The sequence below is a fragment of the Neomonachus schauinslandi genome, chromosome 5, assembly GCF_002201575.2.
Source record: "Neomonachus schauinslandi chromosome 5, ASM220157v2, whole genome shotgun sequence".
In the NCBI taxonomy this organism is placed as follows: Eukaryota; Metazoa; Chordata; class Mammalia; order Carnivora; family Phocidae; genus Neomonachus; species Neomonachus schauinslandi.
Window position 1 is genome coordinate 91,930,905 of NC_058407.1, and position 26,707 is coordinate 91,957,611.

The 26,707-nt window shown below is 42.1% G+C and overlaps 1 protein-coding gene and 1 long non-coding RNA gene across 4 annotated transcripts in view; one reads left to right on the top strand and one right to left on the bottom strand.

Moving 5' to 3' along the window:
- Nucleotides 1-1,495: 1,495 nt before the first annotated feature.
- Nucleotides 1,496-26,707, top strand: part of DUSP16 (dual specificity phosphatase 16) — a 95,629-nt gene continuing 70,417 nt past the window's right edge. For 2 of the 3 annotated variants that reach the window (XM_021690526.2, XM_021690528.2), the window contains exons 1-2: nt 19,087-19,531; nt 25,820-25,952. The gene's annotated coding sequence lies outside the window, so the exon portion shown is untranslated. Of the gene's footprint in view, nt 1,521-1,708; nt 1,825-19,086; nt 19,532-25,819; nt 25,953-26,707 lie in introns of those variants that run through there. The other variant, XM_021690527.2, reaches the window with a different exon arrangement.
- Nucleotides 11,519-18,588, bottom strand: LOC110580859. The gene is made up of 3 exons (XR_002480367.2): nt 18,443-18,588; nt 12,656-12,836; nt 11,519-11,580 (listed from the first exon to the last, which is right to left on the bottom strand). It is a non-coding gene; the product is annotated as an uncharacterized LOC110580859 (long non-coding RNA).

The following is a 26,707-nucleotide window of genomic DNA, read 5'->3' on the forward strand; positions in this document are numbered from 1 at the left end:
CTCAGGACAGAACCAAAATTCAAACCATAGGCTGGAATATGGAGTTAAAACTAAAAAATAAATAAATAAATAAAAATAAATAAATTTTAAAAAGGAATGGAAAGGGAAAATGTAAACTCCTGAACAAAATTTTAGGAAATTTATGGTATAAAGCTGGGGTGGGGAAAATCTAGCTAAGTAGTGTGTACATGACAAGCACCATGGGTTTTATGTCAACCACTAGCTCCTTGGAGCCAACTGCAGTTTTGGTTTATATAGACATGAGTGTGATCTTAGGCTGCCTAGTAGAAGTACAAAATCCTAATAGTGGAAAACTTCAGTTTCCTCATCTGCAAAATTAGGGGCTGGATTGGATGACTTCCACGTCCCATACAGCTCTATTATTTTATGAACATATGACTGTAACTTTCAAGTTCTAACCTTGAGTTCCTGCATTTTCAGGAAATGGCCATAGACAAGATTTATAGGCTTGATGAAAATAGATAATCCATTTCTCTGGTTAACTTTATAGCTTGAATTATCTCCGGGGGTGGGGGGCGGAGGAGGGAGAAGAAATCTTTTGGTGTGAAGTGACCCACAAAGAACTCCCAAAATGAGTGTGGCAATGGAAGCAACTTGTGTACGTACATTTCACGTCATGTCAAGCTTTACACAAAACTATTTTTCTTGAGGTGGCAAGCTCGAGCAACCAGTTTTTCCTGAAGTTTGCCTGATAAATCTGTTTATGACGAGCTGAACTGTCATTCTTCTATCTTGCCATAGCCTTGGAGGGCCCCTCCCAAGCCAACCAGCTGCGTGTTGACTTTGGTAATCAAAGATTTCAGAGGCAGAGATCAAGGTCAATATGGGGCAATGGCAGAAATGACTGAGCCCTAGCACACAGGGGCCGCTTCCGAGGCTCTGCGGTACGAGGGCTGAGGGAGGGCAGGGATCTGAGTTTTAGCCACAACATAATAGGTAGTCTGAGATGGTTTTGTGGGTAACCAGTGCACTCCCCCACTCCACCCCTGCTGCTACCATTCTCTTCAGAACCCCTAATCTGGCATTATCAGGCATTTCAAACATCTTTTGAGAAAAAGGCAACAGAGGAGACTCATCATGGGGAAAGCAAAGCTTTAATAAAAATAGAATTCCAAATATTTCAGCGGGGATCTCTTTGTCTAGCTAAAAGAGATTTAGAGAGTGGATTAGAAAGCCAGTATCTCCTTCTTGTTCTGCAATTAACCAGGTGTATGCCCTTGGGCAAGCCACTCCATAACCTTGGGCCCTGTTTCCTTACTTGTAAATGGGGAGGAACCCTGTGTAGCTACTTCCAAGAGTATATAGGTTTATGGATGACCCCTAAACTAGGACCAGGTTGTATCCTGCCCAGGAAAGGAATTGTGTGTAGGCTTGGAGGTGATGTCTGTGAAGCCAATTAAAAAGGACCTAGAACTTTAAAAGGAAGTGTCCGAAAAGCAACAAGCAAGAACTGAAATCACGGGACTCCCGGGTTCTTGTCTTACTTCAGTCCCTCCCAGGTATTGGCTGAGTTGCTCTATGTCTCACTTTCTTAATTCTGTCAGGCTGAAGAGGTCACAGAGGGTGGGGCTATGGCCAATGGATCATGGTCTCCACGTTCTGGAAAAAGGACAGAGGTAGCAGAAAGGCCAGAAGAGGAGCTTCCACTGAAAATTGACCATAATTGACTCTCCCCTTCTCTTTCCAGATCGGAAGGGACATGAGAGCCGCATAGCTGTGACATTCCTGGTTTCAGTACCTTCATTCCCTCAGCAGCACAGCCACCAGCTTGGGCAAGGAAATCAAGATCGTGGACAAAGAAGGGTAAGTCCAAGAGCTGCTAAATTAAATGGGCTTTCGGAAATTGTGTGTGGTGGGGGGATCCATAGACATTTATGTTTTCGGGAGAGACGCCTTCCTCTATTTTTATTGTGGTACAAGATATATAATCTAAATTTTACCATAGTGATCGGTTTTAAGCATCCGTTCCAGCGGAGAGGACTTTTTTTGGTGACTTTGGTTCTCTCCCTATCCTGATGTCGATTATATATTCCCTGTTGCAAAGTTCCTGATTATTCTGCTGGGTCGGAGTGCAAGCACCCCTCGGTTAGGCTGGGTTGGCTCCTGCAATAGGGAAACACTCCCAAATAGCAGCAACAGGACAGGAAATTGTTCAGCGGTCATTTCTCCTTGATAGGAGTGAGATCTCATTTGTTGCTGTGTCCCTTTAATTCTTTTATCTCTCTGCCTTGGCCCTAACAACTTGTCCAGACCTGTGGCTTGCTTGCCCTTGGGCCTACTTTCTTTTGTTATGCTGCATTTTTGTTCTCTGCCAACTCCTGGACTCCTGGCTTATTCTGACTATGAAAACCCTATTTTCCTTGCAATCTGACTTGTCTGCCCTTTCAGCGGTCCTGCATAGCTTATTTGTTAGATGTGATTGACAGCTTTGGCTCTCTACCTGAGCTCCAATCCCACCTCTCTGACTGTCTACTGGTCATTTTCTCCGGAATGTGCCAGTCATTTGTTCTGCCGAGCAGATTGCAACATGTTCAAAAACGACCTTCATTTTTTGCCACAAACCAGCTGCTTTTATAACCTCTGGTTCCATGTCAAGAGTCCAGTGAGTCATTGAGACCAGAAGCAAAGTCCTCTTTGACTTAATCTCCTTTCATTGGCCCTCAGCCATTCATTGCCTAAGAACCATCAGATTTTCCTTCAAATATTGGTCATTGTTTCTGTCCTTCTCCCCCTCTCCCCTACGCCCATTTTTAGGTCCTTACCACCTCTACTATCATCCAGTGCTCAAATCCACTCTTTCCCCAATTCAGTTTCCTGTGCCAGGCCTACACCTATCTTTATTCAACAAGTCTTGTCTGTTTAAAACCCTGAAGTTCTTGGAGCCCCTGGGTGGCTCAGTCGTTGAGTGTCTGCCTTTGGCTCAGGTCATGATCCTAGGATACTGGGATCAAGCCCCCAATAGGGCTCTCTGCTCTGTGGGAAGCCTGCTTCTCCCTTTCCCACTCCTCCTGCTTATGTTCCCTCTCTTGCTCTCTCTGTGTCAAATAAATAAATAAAATCTTTTAAAAAAAACAAAAACAAAAACCCTGAAGTTCTTAACTTGTAGAACCCATCATAGAGGCTTCTTGCCCTTTTTGGCTATTAGAGTTTCCCTTAATTTGATCCCATTCTAGACAAACTTTCTGCCAGGCAGCTATGTTGTAATGGAAAGTTTAAAGGACTTGGAATTAGTGGGCCTGCTTTCAAATGCCACCTCTGTACTCAGCAGAACCACCTTGGGCAATAATTCACTGACTCTTGGAGCCTTGGATCCCCATTTGTAAAATGGGGATAATGCTTATGTCATAGGGAACTTTATGGGGATTTAATGAGATAATATGTGTGGAAGCGAGTTAGTATTGTGCTTAGAACCCACATTTGAGCTGACTCCCTTGGTTTGAATCCAGGCCTTTTCACTCAAGAACCATATGGCCTGGAGCAAGTTCCTTAACCTCTCAGGGCTTCATCTTCTTTGTTTGTAAAATGGAGATATTAACAGTGTGTATGTCATAGGTCTGTAGTGATGGTTAAGTTGAATAATATATGTAAAGTGCTTAACATAGTGCCTGGTACCCTATAAACTCTAGTAGGTGTAAGCTATTATTATTATGTGCAAGAGATCTAGTACAGTCCTGGACACCTAATCAGCACTTAACAAATGTTTGCTAACTCTGTTGATGAGTTCATCATATCCATCTGATCTCATTTCCCACGAATTCCTGCTATGCATATTCTTGCCACCCTTCCTCCGCACAGAGTGACCACCTTGGCTTTCCATGAAGACATCTTCCACTTCTCTTGCCTTTGGTTAGAGTACTTTTCTTTTCTAGAATGTCATAATTTATCTTCCCTGACTATCCAAATTCTTCCCATTATTTAAGGTCCGTCCTAAACCCTGCCTCTATATATCTTTCTCTTATTACTTCTGTATTCATTAATTCCTCTCATTTCTGAAACAGTTACCCTTGATTTAGCATATGGTATGCTTAGATACTATTTCCTGTATATTCGTTTTGTGTCTTCAGCTAGTTTGGAAAATATCCCTCAGTCTAGCATTGTTTTGGAATACACAGTAAATATAGTGAATATTTAATCTACTGGACTACTGTATCAACTCAGACCATCTCTTGGGATCACAGTCCCTGATTATATTTAGGGTAGAATTTGGAGAAAGGGACACACACTTAGTTGTCTGAGGGTGAGGATGGATCCAGAATTTTGAACCAATTTTTCAGACCTAGAGTCTCTTATCAGTAGAGTGCACATGAGAGTGGGCAGATTGGGGGTGGTTGTTATAGAGATAAGAGGTTCCTACCAAACGGGACAAAGTCCTATGACCTCTGGGCCAAAGTGTTGAAGAAATGTTTAAGCATGGGGTCTCCGCAGGTAAGGGGCCAGAGGCAGACTAAGAGGTGACTAAGACAGGCAAGTGTCCCCATTCAAATCTGGTTCTTGCTGTGACAGGCTTTGCCTTTAACTGGTTTCTCAAGCTTCTTACACCTTACACAACATTTGCCCTATTGAGAAACTGGTTTTGCATGAAACTTCCCATGGCTTGAAGCAAGTATCCATGACGGTGTTTGCATACCTTTGGGGTTTTACCCCTCAAATGTGCCAATAAAGATGAAGTGACATTCAGATGACATGGTATGAAGGACATCACTGTAGCCTCCAAAACTGAGAATGTTTGAACTATGCGAAAGGTTTATACCAGGATTTCACAATTACAGAGAAGGCCAAGGAAGACTAGTGCAGAATGCAAGGTAAAGAACATTGTCTTTGCCGCAGTTCTCATGGAGCCTTCTCTGAGGACTGCAGCCTGTGTTGATCTCCTGGTTTCTGGACTCCTATAGTACATACTGTCTTGACCACACAGTTCAGTCCTGTATTATACATTGTCTTCTGAAAATCGTTTTATGAGTTGTGTCCCCCCCCAGCTAGTTGTTTCTTTCTTTTTTAGTTGTAAGTTTCTTGAGAATACAGACTACCTCTACACGTCCTTGCTGTCCCCTATGGAGCCTCTCCATACAGTTTAACTCAGTGTTGGGCACAGTAAGATTCTCAACAATAAGTGTTGATGGATTTGCTTTTGAAAATGTAAATTCAGGGCGCCTGGGTGGCTCAGTTGGTTAAGCGACTGCCTTCGGCTCGGGTCATGATCCTGGAGTCCCGGGATCGAGTCCCGCATCGGGCTCCCTGCTCAGCGGGGAGTCTGCTTCTCCCTCTGACCCTCCCCCCTCTCATGCTCTTTCTCTCTCATTCTCTCTCTCTCAAATAAATAAATAAAATATTAAAAAAACCCCCCCCAAAAAAAAAAAAAAAAAAAGAAAATGTAAATTCATAAAAAGCAGCTCCACTAAGGAGAGCTTGTTTCTTTTTTTAAGTGGTGGGCATTGGGAGTCCCCCTCATCATTTGTAGTGTGGTCCTCAGTGACAGCCTCCTTTCAGAAGTCAGGGAATCAAGATGTACAGGAGGACAGAGTCCCAGTACTTTCCCACTTAAGAGAGAAAGACATTCGGCCTGGTGCCGGAGCCCCCTTCCCAATTCCTCGTTCCCCTCCCAAGCACCGAGGCCCTGCGGTAAGAGTGTGAGGGACCTTGGGAGATTATCTGACTCAACCCTCTCATTTTGTAGATGAGGAAACTGCGACTCAGGGAAGCGGAGTTGAGGGCCGTGGGAAGAGGATGAATGGGTGTTGACTCATGTAGAATTGGACAGTAATCCCAGTTCTGCCACTTTCTAGCCGTGTGATTGTGGAAGACTCTTCACATCTTGAAGCCTCAATTCCTTTATCTTTGAAGTGGGGATAACAATGCCTACCTACTGGAGTTGTGAGAATTAATTGAGACAATACATGTAAATGCAGTGTTTGGCAATAAGAGGTGCTTAATACTTGTTGGCTCTCTCTCTTTGCTTTCTCTTGAGTGTCCTGCCCAAAGCTAAAGTGCTAGCCTGTCCCATTTTTCAAGTTAAGTATTTTGCCAATCCCATACTAAGGCTAGCCTCCTATCTGCTGGAAAATTAGGATCAATGATGAAAAATTTTTTAAAATTATCTTCACTGAGCATTTGGACGATTAATTTTGAGCACATTTATATGTGTTGGAGGTGAAAGAGTTTAAAAGACAGGAATACTGAATTTCAGAGGGAAACTCAAAGGTATTGAGGTTTTACCCATTTTTCAGCTACAAGTGTTTGAGCTCCTGGTACTCTTAAAATAGTACTGATGGCCTTTTACCCCTTAAAAAAAATTCCATTCTCTGATATATTTACATGCTTTGCCTTGCAACCTGATAGTTTTCACCTGTCTTTCTTAAGACATACTCTGCTGTCCATTAATCATCAATTGGAGCTAAAATGAAAACACGGCTGTTGAGGTTCTGGTAAAGAAATAAATGTAGGGGGCGCCTGGGTGGCTCAGTCAGTTGAGCACCCAACTCTGTGGTTTTTAGCTACTAAGGCATGTGGTAATTTGTTTAGAGCAGCAATAGAAAACTAATACAGTGGGTTTCTCCCGAGGTGGACAGACTATCTTGCCCCAGAGATGCTGCCTGACATTCAAGGCCTTCACACAATCAAAGGTAACAAAGTTCCCAAAGGGACTAAGACACGGGGAGAGGCAGAAGACCACTGTTAAGGGGGCAAAGTGATCAGCAGTTAGAAGAGAGTGCTTCTTGTGTTTGGCACTGTAATGGATGGATAAGAAATATAAATATAACTCATAACCTCCAGGAGAGACAGGATTAATAGCCATCCTTGACATTTATATCACATCTTATAAACCTTTTATAAAGGGCTACACGTAAAGAGTCTCATGTAATCCTCTCATCAATCCAATGAGATGGAAATTTGTATTATTCCGTTTTGTAAATAAGAGAACAGAAGTTTAGTGTGTTAGTTTTCTTGAAATCAGATAGTAGTAAGTGGCAGAGGTGGGAAGCAAACAGATCTGGCCCCAGAGCCTCCGCACTTTACTATTTTCATATCTGTCCTGCCTGGAGAGCTGCTCAGCCGGGAAGTCAACCCATTTAGGGGCTGTGCATTGTTAGGGTAATTTCTACTAATAAATAGAGGTTGTGGGGAGAGGTGCGGGTAATACTTCGTGGTGGGCATCCATCCTCCAGATGTCTGCTTTTCACAAATCTTCCTAGAATGTGCCTCTTGTCGAAAATATCACTGGCCAGCAGTCGTTTCTTGTGAATATTTTTAATTCACTGTCCATCGTAAACCTAAATATGACATGTCTAAAATGTAGCTCAATCCACCTCCCCCACCCCAATCAGACCTCCAACTTTGACTTTGCTATTTCTTTTAAGAATGTCACTATTAGGGGGCGCCTGGGTGGCTCAGTCGGTTGAGCGACTGCCTTCGGCTCAGGTCATGATCCTGGAGTCCCGGGATCGAGTCCCGCATCGGGCTCCCTGCTCGGCGGGGAGTCTGCTTCTCCCTCTGACCCTCCTCCCTCTCATGCTCTCTGTCTCTCATTCTCTCTGTCTCAAGTAAATAAATAAAATCTTTAAAAAAAAAAAAAAAAAAAAAAAAAAAAAAAAAAGAATGTCACTATTAGGGAGCCTGGGTGGTTCAGTCGGTTAAGCATCAAACTCTTGATTTCAGCTCAGGTCTTGAGCTCAGGGTCATGAGTTCAAGCCCCACGTTGGGTTCCATGCTGGGTGTGGAGCCTATTTAAAAAAAAAAAAATGTCATCATTAACCCAGTCATCTATACTCAACAGCTATATAAACAGTAATAGCTAACACTTCCTGAGAACACATTCCAGTTATTGTGCTAAGCATCTTAGACGTCATCCATTTAATCCTCTCAACAACCCTGTGAAGAAGGCACACTTATTAACCCCATTTTATAGATGTGGAAATGAAATCTTATGTAAATTGCCAAAGGTGACATCTCAGCATCATCTTTCATTACTCATCTCCACCCTCCATAGCTCATGAATCACCAAGTCCTCTCAATTCTCTCTCTGTACTATTTCTTGTATTTGTTGCTTTCGTTCTGTGTCTTTTGCCACCGCACCAGTCTTAGTCCTTTTTGACGTATGTCTCACCTATAGCCAGTGCCCAACATAGTCTCTCTTGTTCCATGATTCCCTTCCTTAGATCTTTCTGATATGCTTTGGTCGGACTAAGCCACCTAAAAGCCCACTCTTATCCCACCCATTTCCAAGCTCAAATCTTTAAACTGGAGGAGAGATATCCAAATACCCCCGGAGGCGATCCTTAGTGTGATGGTAGCAATCATTTTTTGAAAAATTAAATAACTTCATTAGATTCTAATTAAAAGGAAAAAATGTTACAGCCTTAGGTTGAAATTATAGGACAAGACACATCATAAAGATAAGCAAACACTGCACCCAATAAATGTGTCACTGAAACTTCATTTTTTCCAGCATTAGGGAGCTCATACTGGTCATCTGACCATCCTAAATATGCAGTTACGTTTTTTAGAGGCAAGCCTTTGCATAAAAAAAGGAGTTTTGTAAACGTGCTTAGTGTTTTCCAATACGTGCCTGCATATTTATAAACGTCATTATTAGTATTAAAATAACAAATGTACACAGTAAAAGAAAAACTGAATCAAAATACCACCAAAGGATATAATAATAGAATAACAATAGAGGGCGCCTGGGTGGCTCAGTTGGTTGGGCAACTGCCTTCGGCTCAGGTCATGATCCTGGAGTCCTGGGATCGAGTCCCGCATCAGGCTCCCTGCTCAGCAGGGAGTCTGCTTCTCCCTCTGACCCTCCTCCCTCTCATGCTCTCTGTCTCTCATTCTCTCTGTCTCAAATAAATAAAAAAAAATTAAAAAAAAAGAAAAGAATAACAATAGAAAAATTTCTCTCTCCCAAGATTGAATAAGGTGATTTGTACTTTCTTCTTTACACATTTCTGTAGTTTACAGACTTTTAGTAATGCATAGGTATTGCTTTAGAATAGAAAATAAAGCTAATACAGCATAATTTTAAAAAGGAACCACATTTTCCATCATTCCCTGCTACTTATAATATAAAAGCTAAATTCTTTGGCTGAGGCCCTATGTAATCTGGCCCCAAACTGCTTTCCAGGCTTATTATATACTATTCAATACAAATGTTCTGCTTCAGTTAAACTATTTTAAACACATTTTCCCTGCTGTGTCTCCTACTGTGTGTTTTCTCTTCCTGGAATGAGCTTCCCTATTCTCTTTTAATATCCCAATTCAATCTATTGTTCAAGATCTAAGTGAGTTCTACATACAGCTTTTCCTAAAGAGGAAGGAATCAGTGTGTAGTCAGTATTCACCATGTGGGCTACGCACTATATTTGGTGCTTTACATGGTATTCATTTGAGCTTCACAACAGCTCTTGATGGTTGGCATTAATTACCTTCTTTTTACAGATGAGGAAACTAAGTTTCCTTCAAGTCACATAGCCAGTATGTGGCAGAGCTGAAATTTGCCGCTGGCTGGCTGTTCCCCAGCTCAGAGAGCTCTCATTTGTTCCAACTTTTGAAGCACGTATCTGTGTAAGTTTGACCAATAATCACAGAAGAGCATTCTAAGATAGTGGCATTGCTTATACCATTATTTTGAAGTACTTATATTTTGCATTTTTATCTTCTCAACGAAACTTCCTGTGAGAAAACTTGGGTGTGTGTTCTCACTTGCCATTTCCTAGTTATGTATCTTTGAGTCAACTCCTTAACCTTTCTCAGTCTCAAGTCAGGTAATAATAATACCTAACTCTTATGGTTGTCATGAGAATTAAAATCCCAACATATATCTTGTACAAAAGAGTTGATTGTTGTGCATTTGACTTAACACAGTGATATTAATTAATTTTCAAATTCCATTTAATTTCTAGTTTCTTTATAGTAGTGGTTTGAGATATTCCTAAGATGTGGTGTCCTAAAGAGGACTAGAACTTTTTCTTCAATACAAAGACTGGCTTTACATAAATAAATAAATAAACTTATTTATTTGTTTGTTTGTTTATGTATGAATGTGTGTATTTGAGCAGGGGTGCACATGGGTGTGTGGGGGAGGGGCATAGGGAGAGGGAGAGAGAACCTAAAGGAGGCTCCATACCTAGTGCCGCGGGAGCCTGGGTGTGAGGCTTGATCTCACGACCCTGAGATCATGACATGAGCCGCAGTCAAGAGTCGGGCGCTTAACATACTGAGCCACCCAGGTGCCCCTGCACAAATTTAAAAAGCGTTTTTCAGTTAAAATAGCATTTTGCTATTTGGTCAATATATCCTATCTTGCTGTTTAGCTTAGCTAACATTGAACAAGAGGTTCAGTTACTGGTTAAAGATTGTTCCTAAAGGTAAATGTTTACATTTATAAACATGACTGTTATTATTATTGAATGTTGTCATTTTTAGTCCAGAAAGCCACTGTGAATTTTATTTTATTTTATTTTATTTATTTTTTTTAAAGATTTTATTTATTTATTTGAGAGAGAGAGAGAGAGAATGAGAGAGAGAACACGAGACGGGGGAGGGTCAGAGGGAGAAGCAGACTCCCCGCCGAGCAGGGAGCCTGATGTGGGGCTCGATCCTGGGACTCCAGGATCATGACCTGAGCCGAAGGCAGTCACCTAACCAACTGAGCCACCCAGGCGCCCCCACTGTGAATTTTAAAACGGAGCACATTGAGTCCTGTATTTACTCAGAAAATGGGAAAGCCATTTAAAGATTGCTGGCCTTCAAAAACAAACATCATTTTTTAAATTATTCTTTATATCAGAGAAAAAGGACATCACTGTATTTATTCCAATTATTTTTCTTTAGGACCAGATGAAAAGAAGCAGAATTCACAAATTCCTTTATTCTTAAAATTGCATTTCACAGTTATTAAAAGACTTGTCAAACAGCCCTGACAAAACCCCCAAATGCGTGCTCTATATAAATTGAAAATAAAGTTTGGGAGCCTGGGTGGCTTAGTCGTTGAGCGTCTGCCTTCGGCTCAGGTCATGATCCCAGGGTCCTGGGATCGAGTCCCGCATCGGGCTCCCTGCTCGGCCAGGAGCCTGCTTCTCCCTCTCCCACTCCCCCTGCTTGTGTTCCTCTCTCGCTGTGTCTCTCTCTGTCAAATAAATAAATAAAAAATCTTTAAAAAAAAAAAAAAAGAAAAGAAAGTTTGGGCTGTAAATAGCAAAAGTCCACCTGCAACTTCCCCAAGCTTGCAACAGAGAAATTCTTATTTCTCAGGGCACTCCTCTAATACCTGCTTGTTATGAACTGTTTGATTAAACAAAACAGTCTGGTTATGAAATCATTAGGATCTTTTAGGTTTTAAGTGTCTTACGTCTGTCTGTAGCGAGGTATGATCCTTTTTTCCTTAACAGTCAAGCTTCTTGGGGCGACTGGGTGTCTGATTAGGTTAAGCATCAGCCTTCAGCTCAGGTCATGATCCCAGAGTCCTGGGATCAAATCCCGCATCAGGGTCCCTGCTGAATGGGGAGCCTGCTTCTCCCTCTTCTCTGCTTGCGTTCTCTCTCTCCTCTAATGAATAAATAAAATCTTAAAAAACAAAACAAAGCAAAACAAAAAACAGTCAAGCTTCTTGAAAGAGTAGTTTCTGTTGCACTGTTTCTATTTTCTTCCTTCTCATTCCCTTTTCAACTCACTGCAATCTTGCCTTTGCAAGACTGTCATCAGTGAAACCATCCCATCCACGGTCACTTTATTGCTAAGTCAAAGAAAGACTTTTTAGACCTTACCATCGGGGCTTCTCTGAGCATGAACTAAGTGGAGTTCTTTCTGTGCTTTTTTTTTCTCGACTTTTGGTAACAGCTATGTCCACTGCTTTTCTTGCTGCTTTTCTAGTTTCTCCTTCTCAGCCTCCCTAGAGCTTCTTTTGGACTGTCTCTTCCTAAAACATCAGTAATTCCCTTGATTCCCAACATCTTTTTTCTCTCACTCTCCTTGCATTCCCAACATCTTTTTTCTCTCACTCTCCCTGCATGACCTCATCCATTGGCCATGACTAAACTAAATATGGCTAATGAATCCCAAATCTTTCTCTCCTGCCCAGACGTGGCCTCTGAGCTTCAGACTCATGAATGTAACAGTCTATTCCTCTCGAGGTTCCATAGGCACCTGGAACTCAACATGCTTAAAATTCAACTTATCTTTCCCCTGGTGATGTAAATAAGTAGCATTATCATCACCCATTTGCTAGAGTCAGAAACTTAAGAGTTATCCTTTTTTTTTTTTTTTAAGATTTTATTTATTTGTTTGACACAGAGAGAGAGAGAGAGAGAGAGAGAGCACAAGCAGGGGGAGAAGCAGGCAGAGGAGAGGGAGGGGCAGGCTCCAAGTTGAGCAAGGAGCCTGATGCGGGGCCCGACCTGAGCTGAAGGCAGACGCTTAACCAACTGAGCCACCCAGGCGTCCCAAGAGTCATCCTTGATCCTGCCTTCCCCCTTAACAGTTCAGATCTAACTGGTGACTGGTTCTTTTAATTCTAGTTTTGTAACATCTTTTGGATATATCTTCTCTCCATTTATATTTAGTTCTCTAGCGTGTACAAGCACCTCTCATCTTGCTTTATGTCTTCCTTCCCCAGCCATTGTTTACACAGCAAAATGCACACCTGATCTTGTCATTTCTCCTGCTTAAAATCTTCCAGCAGCTTCCTCACCGCTTGCCTTGAACAAAGTCCAAGCCCTTTGGCATAGCTTATACAGCCTCTATGATCTTGTTTCTGCTTAGATGTGTAGGACATGTTATTCAGATCGCAGTTCTTCCACTTGCTGTGTGATTGAACAAGTTCACTGTAAAATGGAGGTAATAGTAATTGTGAGGATTAAATGAGATCATTTGCAAGAAGTGTTAGCTATTACTTAAAATTACAATTAACATCCTTATTTGTAAGTTTTCGGAGAATAGTACTCTCATTTCCTTAAGACAAATTCTTAAAGGAGGATTGCTAGGTATGCATTTTTAGACTTTGGAAAGCATATTGCCAAATTGCTCTGTAGAATAGTTACACCAATTTATACTCTCACCAGCAGCATTGAGGAGGCCTATTTTACCACACTCTTGACCTAATCCTGGGATTACCCATTTAAAAAACCTTTGTTGAATTGATAAGTGAAAAGTCATCCAGTTCTTATAACTTATTTTGTCTATTTACATTTTTCTTACAGAAAGATCAGCTATACACTGATAACAGTGTAATTGCTATTTACTCTTTCTTGGTTGTACGTCTTAATTTGACATTGAGGTTTTTTTTTTCTATCACTTTCAGAGCTGGGATTTTATGTTTTTGAACTCCTTTACTTCCTTCTTTCCTTCCATTTCCTTAGTAATGAGCATGTGTTTGCTTAATTTAATTGAATGAAATTGAACACTTAATTCCTATTAAGACTTTTATGTATACTATGGTTTTTTGTTTTTTTTAAGATTTCATTTATTTTTTGACAGAGAGAGAGACAGCGAGAGAGGGAACACAAGCAGGGTGAGTGGGAGAGGGAGAAACAGGCTTCTCGCTAAGCAGGGAGCCGGTCGTGGGGCTCGATCCCGGGACCCTGGGATCATGACCTGAGCCGAAGGCAGATGCTTAACGACTGAGCCACCCAGGCACCCCTGTATACTATATTTGGTCAGGTGTTTTTGTTTTTTAAAATGAGGAGCTCAGAGTTCTGTCCTGAGAGTTGGAAGACCTGTTTCTAATCCCAGTTTAGTCCCTGACTAGCTGTGCCTCCTTGGGCAAGCCACTTCACCTCTCTGGACCTTTGCTTTCTTATATGTAACATGAGCGGGATGGTACTATCTCAGGTATCTTCTAGTTTTCACATCACACAGGTAAGATTTTTCTTTCATGAGGTCTCTTTGGAGGCAAACTTTTGGAATATTCCCTTCTCCTCTACCACAAATAGTGTTCTCCTCCAATATGGTGTCATCTCTTGGAGGCAAAACTTGCTGCTTTACAGAACTGTGATTCATTTGTATAGTGCCATGAGCCCTAGGACAATAGCAGCCACCACCATCCAAAAGTCACAGCCAAGACTTAAATATAAAATAGGTCTTATTTGGTGTGTGTGTGTGTGTGTGACAGTCCTTTGAAAATCTGTTGAAAGCTAGGGACACAGAAAAACCCACATAAGGATACATGCACAAAATTTTAGGGGCCTCCTAGACCCTCGGAAGCCCATCCATATACTCCCTAGGAATACATGAATCCTAGGGCAAGAACATTTGATTTGGGGACACTAAAGGGATCCCTGGAGATGAACTAAATGATCAAAAATGCTTCCTATTGGAAAAGGGAGCTGCCAGATTAAATAAATATTTATAGAATATTATTCAAACTCTCTTTTCTTTTTTTTTTTTTAAAGATTTTATTCATTTATTTGAGAGAGAGAGAATGAGAGAGAGCACATGAGAGGGGGGAGGGTCAGAGGAAGAAGCAGACTCCCTGCCGAGCAGGGAGCCCGATGCGGGACTCGATCCAGGGACTCCAGGACCATGACCTGAGCTGAAGGCAGTCGCTCAACCAACTGAGCCACCCAGGCGCCCTCAAACTCTCTTTTCAAAACTAAACTCATGATTACTTACAAATACCCTCTTCATAAATCAGATCATGTACTAACTGGCTTAAATCTTTTAGGATAGAATGCGAACTGCTTACCATGCATTACAAGGTCCTACACAGTCTGGCTCTTCCCTGACCTCGTTTTACACTTTTGAGCCCCACAGGCCTTTCTTCTGCTCTGGAAACACACCAACTCCCTCCAAGTCACTCTGCTTCTTTTTTTTTTTTTTTTTTTTTAAGATTTTATTTATTTGACAGAGAGAGACATAGCGAGAGAGGGAACACAAGCAGGGGGAGTGGGAGAGGGAGAAGCAGGCTTCCCATTGAGCAGGAAGCCCGATGCGGGGCTCGATTCCAGGACCCTGAGATCATGACCTGAGCCAAAGGCAGACGCTTAACGACTGAGCTACCCAGGCGCCCCCAAGTCACTCTGCTTCTACTGAAGTTTCAGAATGATCTCTTTCCTCTGCCGAGACCATTTCTCTGTTTGCCATCCTTAAGGATGGGTTCAAATGTCCCCTCCTCATGAATGCCTTCCTCAGCCACCTTGGCCCCTACCCTCGATCATTTGCTCTCACATCATCCAGCTTTCTCTCCACATAGTCAGTCCTCTCACAGTCCTGGATGTTGTTTTTGTTTGCTTATTGTCTTCTCTCCCCACTAGAATGTTAGTTCCACGAGGGAAGGGGCCTTGCTTCTCTTATTCATAACCGAACTCCCAGAGCCAGGCACAGTGCCTGGCACATGCTGGTTGGTAGGCACTCAATAACCAATAGCTGAATGAATGATTAAGCTTCAGCCAGGGGTGGATTAAAAACTTAACAGGGTCTAAGCACTGAAGATTATGGCGCTCCTCCCCCATATTTAACTCTGACTGAAAACAAGACTGAACCGCACACTTACATGTACTGAAATGAAAATAGCTTCCTTCTTGATTGTCTAATTGTAAGCCATGGAGCCCTTGCTTTGCTGGTGTCCTAAGTTTATGAGCTCTTTATCTGCCTTTGAGGAATCCAGCACTCATTCATCCCTTTAAACGTGCCAGAAGCAATTTTAGGTTCAGCTTGTCTGTGCCTGTAAAAAACCATGCTAGGATTTTGATAGGTATTGTGTTAAATCTATAGATCAATAGGGGAAGGGAGGAGAAAAACAGAATGGGAAGAAATCAGAGAGGGAGACAAACCGTGAGACTCTTAACTATGGGAAAGAAATTGAGGGTTGCTGTAGGGGAGGTGGGTGGGGGGATGCGGTAACTGGGTGATGGGCATTAAGGAGGGCACGTGATGTGATGAGCACTGGGTGTTAAATGAATCTGATGAATTACTGAACTCTACATCTGAAACTAATGATGTTCTATATATTGGCTAGTTGAATTTAAATAAAAAAAATCAAGGGGCGCCTGGGTGGCTCAGTCGGTTGGGCGTCTGCCTTTGGCTCAGGCCGTGATCCCAGGGTCCTGGGATCAAGTCCCTCATCGGGCTCCCTGCTCAGCGGGGAGTCTGCTTCTCCCTCTCCCTCTGCTTGATGCTCTGCCTGCTTGTGTGTTCTCTCTCCTTGTCAAATAAATAAATACAATCTTTAAAAAAAATCTATAGATCAATTTGGGAAGAACTGACAATATTTATTATACTGGTTCTTCCAATCCATGAATGTAGTGGGTTGCTCCAATTAATTAGGCCTTCTTTAATTTCACCAGCATTTTATATTTTTCAGCATACAGATCCCATACATGGTTTGTTAGATTTATACCTAAAGATTTCATATTCTTTGGAGCAATTATAAGTGGCATTTAGTTTTTAATTTGTTTCCACAAGTTTGTTGTTAGCATATATAGAAGCTCTTTTAGTAGAACAAAGAGAAATGTGCTCTTTAATGAAGTAAACTTGTTCAGCATCAACCTGTTGGACTAATAACAAGCTATTTATCCTACCATTCAAGTACCTCATAATGTGCCTCTAAATTTCTTAATATTAGCCCAGTTCTTAATTGCTACACACCAATCTCTACTGCTATTGAAGGGTCTTCTTGTCCCTCACCTGAATACACCTTATTCATTCTACCTCCATCTCTTTGTTCATACCATTTCCCCTCAGGAATAGTCCTCCCACTGAGCCCTTTTAACCCAAACTAAATCTTAATTCTCCTTCAAGGATGAGGTCAAAGCTCTTCGGAAGATGCCTTCCTTGACAGCCCCAGCCTACATTGCTCCTTTTTTCTGCTGGACTCTTTTAACCAATATTGTGTGCCCCTCAATCACTAATTTAGTTTTTTTTTTTTTAAAGATTTTATTTATTTATTTGAGACAGAGAGAATGAGAGAGACATAGAGCACATGAGAGGGGGGAGGGTCAGAGGAAGAAGCAGGCTCCCCGCTGAGCAGGGAGCCCGATGCGGGACTCGATCCCGGGACTCCAGGATCATGACCTGAGCCGAAGGCAGTCGCTTAACCAACTGAGCCACCCAGGCGCCCACTAATTTAGTTTTTAATTAGTTTTAATCTACGTCTTGTTTCCCTTATTGGATGCTATATACTGGGGAGGCTCCCATAATAGCTATCATGGTACCACCTGCATGGAAGGCACATAAAGGAGAGAGAAGTTTCAAGATGTGCAGTAAGTAAAGGGTATTCCATATATTCTTGCTGAATCTTTCATCTAGGCAAGATCTGTGCTCTTCACCTGTAGGACAAGGATTCTCTCTTTTCCAACTAAGCAGACTTGAGATGCAGATCATTTTAAACTACCGCTTCCAAAATGTTCTAAAAACAGCAGGTCTATAAACAGATTTTTGGAGGTTTACTTGAACAGCACAGGTAGTCCCATGAAAGCTGCAGTAACATCTCCTGGCCACCAGAGGACGGGGAACAGGGGGAGAGATTGCTTCTTCCCAGCCCAAGTCTCAGAGGTCAAAGGCAGAGGCAGAACGTGACTCTGCATCTGTGGCCTTCAGGCTTAATTTACTGCCCCAAGTGCTCAGCAGTCTCTCATCTCCAGATGAGCTCCTTTTCCTCCTCTGAAAGATGAGCTGGAGGTTCCCAGAGGCTTACCCCAATACTAACCTTAAGTGATTATCAGTAGGAACCAATGCACTTTAGTTGCAGGATTTAAAGGCAGAAAAGGAGTACAGAGATGTTTTATCTTTCTAACCCACCGCAAACCTCTCAGTTCTTTGGCCAGTTAAAAAAAAAAAAAAAAAAGTCCCCCAGGCAGTGTCCAAATGGACATTCCACAACAAAGATGCCTTTAGGGACCAATGTCCCAAATCCAGGGCATTGCAAATGGAGTATTTTAGGAGACAGATTATTCCTACACATAAATTCTGGCTCATGGAGCAGTCCACTCGCAGTAGGCTTTTCCGTCGTTAATCACATCTTTGTTATGTGATATCCACGTGAGTACTTCTCAGTAGAAGCAGCTTCATGCTCAAATGCTCAAAGAACACTAGAATAAAGCTCCGATTGTCCTATTCACTGATTCCAAGTCCTGGTTTGTCGCCACCTCAGGTCTCTAGTTTTCCAAAGAGTGTAATGCAATCTCAAAACAGAGCTATTTTGATTAATGCACATAGAAAATGCACGAAATGTGTAAAGTTAAAGCAACAGGGACTTGCACATCTCAAGAGGCAGTGAACCTCTGGTCTGATTTAAAAATTATTCTGTACTGCCCGTTGTAGAAATCATTTTAGAAGAGAATTTCATGCTGCTCGTACTCATTAAATTTGTGAACGTAAGTAAGTAAACAAACAGTCAAATAATGAAAGGGACATTCATGTGGGGTCTCTCAACGACAAACACGTGTAGATCGCTGAATGCCTGACAGCACTACAGTGATTTTTCTCGAAGTACCTGTAACGTCCCTTTCACAAGGACGGCAGTGCCCTGCATTAGGGATTCATCAGACTTTTGAAGGAGTGATTGCAATTCTCTCAAATCATTGTTTGCGTTTCTTCACGCTGGTGAGGCGGCTGGAAACAGCGCAACCAGGAGGGAAGAGCTCCGCGTCTAGGTCGGGGCGGGAGGGTGAGCGGGGGGGGCGGGGGGGACACCCTTAAATACCTGTTGGGGCGCAGCCCCGGGCCCGGGGTCGCGGCCGGCGGGCGCGCGGGCGCGGAAGGAGGAGGCCGCGGGGCCGCCTCCTCGGGCAGCCCCGGCTCCTCCCAGCGGCGCCTGCGGAACCTGCCTGCGAGTCGCCGAACTCCGGAACGGAACGTGACCCGACCCCTCCCCGAGCGGCCGCAGCGAGGCGCGGAGCGGCGCGGCGGACCCGGGCGGCCGCGGGATGGGCGGGCGAGCGCGCGGCCCCGCCCGGCGCCCACCGCCCTGCCCTCGCCTGTCTCCTCCTTTCCCCGGGGCTCCGCTGAGTTCATTCACTGGGATTGGTTTCAAGTGACGCCATCTCTTTATTTTTAAACCAATGACCTCATCCGCGCTTGAAGTTTCCTGACCAGCGACTCTTTCTCTTTCCCCCCAACCCCCCCCCCCCCCCCCCCCCCCGCCTTTCCCCCTCTGTCTGTGTATCACTGTTTGGGGGGCTTTAATCAGTTTTTAAACGATTATTAGCACTTCTCCCTCCCCCCCTCCGCTTTCCCCACGCGGCCCCCCACCTTCACCTCCCCAAGTTCTTCACCCCTTTTAACATTGTTTTTTCAAGGCTGACTGGGGGGGGTGGAAGAGAAAGAGTGAAGAAAAGTTGCAAACGTCTCCTCTCTTTCTAAGCTTCCCGCCCCCACCCACCCCTCAGAGAAGGAGAAGATAATATAGTGAAAAGAAGAGGAGGAGGAGAGCGCGACGGGACGGACGCGAGCTGGAGCGCAGCCGCCCTCCCGGCTCCGCGGCGGCGCCTCTCAAGCCGGGCAGGCGAGGGGGGCCCGAGGGGAGACGCCGTGACAACTTTCATTTCCCCCGGAGGGAGTCGGGAGGTCGGCGGCCCCAAAAGTAAGTGGCCTCCGGCCGGCCGCGCGGACCGTGCGGGCGGGAGGGTGCGGGGCTCGGGGCGCCCGCCCGCGCCGGCAGCATGGACGCTCCGCGGCGCGCCTGGACTCCGGGTGCCGGGCGCCGCGCTCTCGCCCCTCCGGCTCTGCCTTCCCGGGCGTCCGGGCCACCTTTCCGGGAGGCGGGGTGGGGGTGACCGCGGCGCGGAGCCGCACGAGCGTTTGGGGGGGGGGGGGGGGTATAGGCCTTGCGGGGGGCCGGGCCGAGCGGGAAGGGGGCGGGCGGCCGGGCGCGGGGTCTCGGTCCGTGCGCCCCCCGGCCGCGCCGCGGCAAGCGGGCCCGGCCGGCGAATCCCGCCGCAAGGAGCCACCGCCGCGGGACGCGGTACCTTCGCGGGCGAAGCTGCTCACTTGCAGGCGCGACTGTTACACAACACGCCTGCCAAGTGGGGCCCCGGCCTGACTGTTCCCATTATCCCAAATTCGCCTTTGGTGTAAGCAGCGAGGCCACCTGGGTGGTGACGGTGCTGCGTTCTTAAACCCAACCGACCAACCAAAAACTCCCGTTTTCATGCTGGGGCCCGAGTCACGGTGTTGGGGGGCCCAGCGCGTCCGTGACTTCTTTATTTACGCTAGCCGTAAAACCTGAGAAATAAAAAAACCCAAGGGGACAGCCGAGAATCTGTTTATCATGTGTGGTATCGTGTAATAAAACACCAGGGAGGAGAATATTTATGCAGAATTGAAGCTTTCAGGTAATGGGTTAATTTCCTAAAACAAACAAAACCCCGGTGACTAACTTGAGAAAATATGAGTAGATCTGAAAATGAATGAATACTGCAAAATCCTAAAGGAGTTTATGAAACGCCAGCCGCAAAGATCAGGCCTTGGGTGTTTGAAATTGTTTGGAGAAAGCACACCTCTAACCAGCCCGTGATGAATAAAGTGGAGAGGAAAAACCTGTTGCATAAGCTCACTTGCCGTGGGGTTTGCTGTGCCGTCTCCTTGAACCAAGGGGAAGTGAGTTAAGATGCAGGGTTTTTAAAACTCTCTGAAGTTTTTATTTACCCAGTGCTCTGGCTGCCACTTCTGCTTTAAAAAAATTATAAGTAAATACTCTGCTCTTACAAGTCAACCAAACCTATCAAACCTGTTTAGAAAATGACCAGGTATGTTTCTTTTCTTTCTTCCGGTGTGTGTGTGTGTGTGTGTGTGTGGCGTGTGTGTGAGAAATGTACCATCTGTGAAAGACCTTCTAACTACTATTTGGGGAACTTAGGCTGTCAGAAAAATGCCTCTTTATGCCACTTATTTCGTGGGGCTGATTCAGAGTGCACAGAGGTGACAACTCTTTCCTCAAAGGTTGTATACTATTTCAAACTCCGTGAAAAGATTTTTTTAACAGTAAGGTAAATTTTTAAAGGAAAAAAAGAATTCTTACCAGTTTAGTTACTTTTAATGATTTACTTTCCCTTGAGAATCCTGTCTATTGGTGGACACAGCTTGGGAGGCCATAATTGAGACTTGTGGAGTTCTCTTATTTGGTGAAGGCAGAAAGCTGGAAAAGTGAATCGAAAAACTAGGAATTTGTGGCTTTGTATAGGTATTTTCATCAGAATATGACTAGGCACCGTGAAAATTTTTGGTCTTTGTTTTTTAAAAGTTGTAGAATTTACTGAGTCTGAGGACTGTATAGAAGGTTGCTGTTAAAAAAAAATTGGGGGGGCAGTTAACATTGAACATCTCATATAAAAACTTGGGCCAAATTCACCAGCCCAAAAGTTGGTTTTTGGATAAAATAATGCATACTTATCAAAGTTCCACATGGGGGAAAATTAAAAATGGTTTATTAATTCTGCTCGTAATATGGCGAATAGTGTATGAAGGAAAGTGAGTTCAAGCACTGTAGCCCTACATTCATATGTAAAATAATTGAATAGCTATAAAGTAAAAATAGTCCTGTAAAATTGAGGATTAGGGGTCTCTCTGGCCAAAAACTTAATGGCAGTAACTGAAAAGGGGGCAAAAGAGAAGATCCTGTTAACCCAGTTCTTTTCCTTTTTCTTACACATTTTAAAACTTATTTGTAGAAGCGAAGCTGAGATCAGGTCTGTGATGGGTGCGGAGTTTAGTCGGGGGCCAGGAGAAGGGCCGGGGTTGATGCTATTTTCTATAAATGCTTTTATCAGGAATTTGATTCCACAGAGGTTGTGGTCTATGAGATTATAAACTGATGAAGCTGATTTACATAGCTGTCCAATATTAATGTTTTCCTATTTTCAACCAATCACAATATCCTACTAAATATATTTTGCTAGAATTACCGGTGTGATTTTCCCCAGACTTTTCCTGGATTATCTAAAAAAGTGGGATTTTCTATCCTGTGTTACTTGGACTAAAAATTTCACTGAATGTTTAATTGTTTTTAAAATGCTTTGCATTTTCAAGCAAATGCTATTTTAAGTTGAAGAAGTAAATTAATATAGAGTAAGTTGATTTGGATCAGAATTCTAAGAAAAGGGAGGAAAGAAATCAGGGGAAACAGAAACCAGATTTTATGACAGGCTTCAACAGATTGAAAAAACTAGTTAAAAGACTTCATAGGAAAAACCACAATTGATGCTTGATTGGCTTTTTAAAAATTGCATCAAAATCGAAAACCAAGACAGATATCCACCATTATAAAAGAAAATATTACTAATGTTGGCCTAAGCAAAAGCATAATTAAGAAAGTAAGTCTTGCCCAAAGCCACATGATATATTTCAAAGCCAGATGTCAATTTTTTTTAATTTTCTTGTGGATAATCTCATATTTTTGTGTATTTCATTAGCCCATGATCAAGGGTTGGCTATGTGAAGGGATGAGGTTCATAAAGGTTGGCTGGATTTAAAGAAGTAAGCTCAGGCTTTAAGAATAGGCCATTCTCCTCTACACTGAGAAAGAGTTTGAAATTTAATCAAATAAATACAGAAGTGTCTCAAAAGGAAGGATCTAAGGCAGATTATTAAGGACAGGTACAAAGAAATAAAAGCTTGCCAGGGGTATGATCAATAAAGAAGGAAATGGAATATATCTTGGCATGAAAGAAAAAAGGGATAAAGGGAAAAAATACTCTTCAATACTTTAGCAACAAGAAGGGGATAATGAAACTTCACCTCCTCGAATGGGATTAGATACCTCATTATAGGTATCATCAAAAAGTCACAAGATTTATCATGACATAAAAAATGTAATCTTGGGAGAAGGGATGGATAAAGTAAATTATGAGCATAAGTTATATGAGAATGTAGAACTTGAAATTGCCAAATATAGAGACCCACTGTAATTTCAACTGAGAAAGGGAGGGATAGGTTTAAAAAGTTGGAACTATTGACTTGATTTCTAGATTAATTATGGATATAAATCAAGCAAAACATTAATGATATGCTGTTTATATATACTGAAGTGGATACCAAAAGCTGGAGACATGGATCCATGCTCTTAATAAGGAGAGGAGGATTATAAGAATTTTAAGCAAAGTATGTACATTTGTAAAGATAAACAATTTTCAGACAGCTGGGAAGTGCCAAATTCATGGTATAAGGGAGAAAGAGATTGGAGCATTGGGGGAGGTAATGGGGAGGTAATCTTCATAGAGATAACAGAATTTGACCTTGGCCTTAAAGGATGGTTAACATGTGTATGGAGGAAAGGAAATGGGGGAGGTCATTCATCCATCTCTTCATTCAGCAAATTTACTTGGAGCCTTTACTGTGTGTTAGACACTGTTCTAGGAACTGGGCATACAGTGGAAAATAAGATAAAGTTTTTGTCCTTACGGGCCCTATATTCTAGTGGGAGAAGATGGAGGGATAGTAAACAAGTAAACACTACATGGAAAACCTGATGACAAATTGTGATGTCTGATGAAGATAATGGGCAGGGTCAAGGAAATTACAGAGGGCTAGTTATGGTCCCACTTAACTCTGTTTTGCGTATAATATTCTGATGAATGTAAATGATGCAACTATGTATTTATTTATTTTTAAGATTTTATTAGAGCGAGAGCACAGAGGGAGAGTGAGAGGGAGAAGCAGACTCCCCACCAAGCAGAGAGCCCGATGTGGGGCTCGATCCTCTTGGGATCATGACCTGAGCTGAAGGCAGACGCCTAACTGACTGAGCCACCCAGGTGCCCCTATACTGTTTTTCTACAAATAGTAGAAACTTGAAGCAAAATGTCAGTTCCGAAATGGGAAAGTCTAGACTCGCTATAGTTATCTGACCACCAGGTTTTGTTATTGTTGAGATGTTCTTCATCGTGTCAACTGAAATTTTTTTAGTAACTATTACGTGTTTTTAGACACATTTATAAAGTACTTCTCAAGCGTTCTGTAAGAAATATGTTCCCTCCTCTTGTCTGCACTTTTAAATTAAAAAAAAAAATCTATAGGTGAAATTGAGGTAAAGGATTCTAAAAAGGTTTTATATTAATTGTATATTACATGTGCTTCTGCAGTACATTCTGACGTACTTGGGCTAAGCCTATGGAAGAGAAAACAATTTTCAGAGGAGGTGGGAAATTCTTTAGCATTCCCTTGGTTTCCTTCTAAACTAAATATTCAGGGAAGAATTGTAGATAAAACGCTAGGGGTCTGTGGTGTGTGTGAGAAGGACGATAGAACTCAGATTTGTTTTAGTGACTGCAGGAGGAGTGGGGCAGACTGCAGTTTACAGAAAAAAGATGCACTATAAATTGTAATGGTAAATGGCAAGGTCATTAATATTGAATAATTTCCATTCTTCCCTTTAAAATCAATGGGGAAAGACATGTAGAGAGGTATATGCTGCTTATTGTTTGCATTGTGTAAATTAAAAAAAAAAATACCACTCATATCCTAGGTGGTGCCTAGTAGAGTTGTCTTTTGATAAATATTTGCTGAATAAATTGAATAAATTCTCACAACTGTTACTTTTGACCATGGTTCCATTAAGTCTCTAGCTTAGAGCATTGTTTTTTGAGCTTTGAGATGAAACCTGCAGGGGGTTGCCTTATAGCCTTGGGCACCTGACTTGTTTGAGCAGTGTTGCTCACTCTGAGAACCTGGACCCTGACCTCACCTCCAGCTTGTGGCTGGCCTGACCTCATCTTTTCCAAAGAGGTGGGTGGTTGTCTCCTATCAGCTTTTATCTTCCTGAGTAGCTGAGCTATGTCCTCTTCTGGTCACCTCTCAGGACACTGAAGTATTGCCAGTCTGGCTTATTTTATAGTGGGTTTCTCTTGTTATTTTTTTTTTTTTTTTTTTTAAAAGATTTTATTTATTTATTTGACAGAGAGAGACACAGCGAGAGAGGGAACACAAGCAGGGGGAATGGGAGAGGGAGAAGCAGGCTTCCCACCGAGCAGGGAGCCCGATGCGGGGCTCGATCCCAGGACCCTGGGATCATGACCTGAGCCGAAGGCAGACGCTTAACGACTGAGCCACCCAGGCGCCCCTCTCTTGTTATTTTTGTTGTTTGGTTGGGAGAGAAACACATTCCTCAGGAAGATAGTTGTTGACTTTGCTTTGTAAACTGTACATGGTCTATAAAGCATGGTATTATTTCCTTTTTCTTCCTAGCTTTAGCTAAAAATCTTGTGTTCACTTGAAAATGAACTGGTAAATGATTTTTTGATGATATGAAGCAACTAAAAACTAACAAGACTTCTTTTTTTTTTTTTTTTTGGAGACAATCAGGAAACATGGAGTGTGTATTAGATGATATATAAGAATTATAGCCATTAAGTTTTTATCCATGTTAATGGTATTGTGGTTATGTTAAAAATTTTTCATCTGTTAAAGAGGCCTATGGAAGTATTTATAGGCAAAATGAAATGATGTCTAATATGTTTTTAAAAAACTTTAGGATAGGCACAAACATACACAAATGGGAAATAAATAAAACAATATTGGCAAAGTTTTGATAATTGTTGAAGCTGGGTGATGGCTACATTGGGGTTTGTTATTATTGTCTGTATTTTTATCTGTATTTGGAAATACCCATAATAATTAAAATATACATTGCCAATTATAACCGTAGAGGAAGAAATTTAATACAGTAAAATTTTGTGGTTGGACATTTGAGCTAATTGACTAATCAAAAATCTCCCCTTCACATTTTCTGTGAGTTCTGCTTTTAGTAATGGATTTTTAAAAATAAGGAGAATTTTGGTCATTAGAAGTATTTAAAACTCTTAACTTTGAGACTTTGTAATAATAACATACTTGTAGTTTATAAATTGCTTTGATATATTTTTTCTTTTATCCTCAGAACAAGATATGAGTTATCCATCTTACAGATGAGGAAACTAAGACCTTAGAGAGACTAAGTAATTTATACAGATCCCAAAGCAAGTAAGAAGTGGTGCTGGACTTGGAGGCGAGATCTTCTGATTCATTTTCAGGTGCTTATTTTCTTATATACACATTCTTATAAGTATTCTTTTTAGGTGTTATAAGCCACTGGTTTTCAAACATTTTGGTGTCATGACACCTTGTATTCCTAAAAATTATTGAGGACCCCGAAGATCTTTTATGTGGAATATATCTGTCAATATTCAACATATTAGAAATGGAAACTGAGAAATGTTTAAATGCTTATTCATTTAAAAATAAACTTATTAAAGATTAATAATATAGATAACATAGTATCATGAAAAAGATAGTCCAAAGCAAAAAAATACAGTGAGAAGTGTGACATTTGCATTTTGCCACTTTCTTTACTGTGTTGCTTAATAGAAAACAGTTGGATTTTCATAACTGCTTTTATATTTCAATCTGTTGTGATAGTTTGGTTTGAATTATATGGGGAAAGCCCTCTATACACAGATACATAGTTGAAAAAGGATGGACTGTTTTAATAGCTTTTGTAATTTTGAATATCCTGTGTCACATCAAAACTCAACAAGTGGTAGATCCTTAAAAGTTAGTTGCAGTGTTGAATCTGAAACCATACCAGTGATTTTTTTTATATTCCATAACATTAAAATTCTTTTGGTCCGTCTTGAACTTTGAATGGATCTTTGACCTGTATGTGATTTTGTAACATCATGCATTGGTCATTTGAAAAATAACGGTTTACTGAGTTATACAGATCTTTCAAATATTGACACATTTGATTACACAATATTTAACAAATCACATTCATTAATATGACCAT